Source organism: Schistocerca piceifrons, chromosome 2, assembly GCF_021461385.2.
Source record: "Schistocerca piceifrons isolate TAMUIC-IGC-003096 chromosome 2, iqSchPice1.1, whole genome shotgun sequence".
In the NCBI taxonomy this organism is placed as follows: Eukaryota; Metazoa; Arthropoda; class Insecta; order Orthoptera; family Acrididae; genus Schistocerca; species Schistocerca piceifrons.
In genome coordinates, this window is record NC_060139.1 from 791,700,519 (window position 1) to 791,702,360 (window position 1,842).

The following is a 1,842-nucleotide window of genomic DNA, read 5'->3' on the forward strand; positions in this document are numbered from 1 at the left end:
ATGTCGGTAAGAACTGAGATGAATGATGTCGAGTCTAGCTTGGTAGGATGTTAGTGCGAGAGCACAGAACATTATGATTCATTTATTTGACATTTTCTGAATTCGTGTCGGGAACACCAACTTGGCTGTGCGACCGAGGACGCTTACATCCCCTGGGCTCGAGAGCGCGGGACCGGCCGCTCCATCCCACCACCTCTGGACAGAACGGGGGCCAAGAAAGATTAATGGAACCGCTCTGGTCGGAAGCAAAGCTAGCTTCTCCAGTTTACTATAAGGAAATGCAAGACGGAAGACTGTGAGACGTATACTAGTGACGCCTCGTGCCCAAAACACAAGGTTTTTCACGTTTAGCCACGTCAAAAGGGATCCCGAATCCGGGATTTTTTTCCACTTGAAATGTAAGCTTCCCATTCGTAAACAGTAATAAACTTTGAGAAGAGAGCGATGTAGATAGTCATAAACTAAAACTAAAACTCCTCCCGAAAAGGCCATGAAGGCCCAACGGTACCGACCGACCGCCGTGTAATCCTCAGCCCACAGGCGTCACTGGATGCGGATATGGAGGGGCATGTGGTCAGCACACCGCTCTCCCGGCCGTACGTCAGTTTCCGGGACCGGAGCCGCTACTTCTCAATCAGGTAGCTCCTCGGTTTGCCTTACAAGGGTTGAGTGCACTCCGCTTGCCAACAGCGCTCGGCAGACCGGATGGTCACCCATCAAAGTGCTAGCCCAGCCCGACAGCGCTTAACTTCGGTGATCAGACGGGAACCGGTGTTACCACTGCGGCAAGGCCGTTGGCGTAGATAGTCATAGGGAGACCGAAAATTCACTGTACAGGCAAATAAACTGGTACGAAACTGCTACATCTGCCTAATATCGTGTAGGGCTCCCGCGAGCACGCAGAAGTGACGCAACACGAGTTAGCATGGACTCGACTAATGTTTGAAGCACTGCTGGAGGGAATTGACACTGTTAATCCTGCAGGGCTGTCAATAAATGCGTAATATTGCTAGTGGCTGGAGATCTCTTCTGAACAGCACGTTGCAAGACATCCCAGAAATCCTCAATAATGTTCGCGCCTGGGGAGTTTGGTGGTCAGCGGAATTGTTTAAACTCAGAAGTGTGTTCCTGGAACCATTCTGTAGCAATTCTCGATGTTTGGGGTGTTGCATTGTCCAGCTACAATTTCCCAAGTCCGTCGGAATCTGCAATGGACATGAATGGATGCAGATGATCAGGCACGATGCTTACCTACGTGTCACCTGTCAGAGTCGCGTCTAGACGTATCACGGGTCCCATATCACTCCAACTGCACTCACACGCCTCCACGACATGCAGGGTCCATGGATTCATGAGGTTGTCTCCAGACCCGCACACGTCCACATCCATCTGCTCGATACAATTTCAAACGTGACTCGTCCGACCAGGCAACATGTTTCCAGTCATCACCAGTCCAATGTCGGTGTTGACGGGTCCAGACTAGGCGTAAAGCTTTGTGTTGTGCAGTCATCAAGGGTACACGACTGGGTCTTCGGCTCTGAAAGCCCATATCGATGATGTTTTGTTGAATGCTTCACACGCTGACATTTGTTGAAGGCTCAGCATTGAAATCTGCAGCAATTTGCGGAAGGGTTGCACTTCCGTCACGATGAACGTTTCTCTTCAATCGTCGTTGGTCTCGTTCTTGTAGGATCTTTTTCCGGCCGCAGCGAAGTCCGAGATTGGATGTCTTACCGCATTCCTGATATTCACGGTACAATCGCGGAATGGTCGTACGAGAAAATTCCCACTTCATCGATACCTCCGAGATGCTGTGTGCCATCGCTCGTGCGCCGAGTGCAG

At 50.7% G+C, this 1,842-nt stretch overlaps 1 pseudogene; it reads right to left on the reverse strand.

Moving 5' to 3' along the window:
• Positions 1-681: 681 nt before the first annotated feature.
• Positions 682-799, reverse strand: LOC124778414 (annotated as a pseudogene).
• Positions 800-1,842: the final 1,043 nt, after the last annotated feature.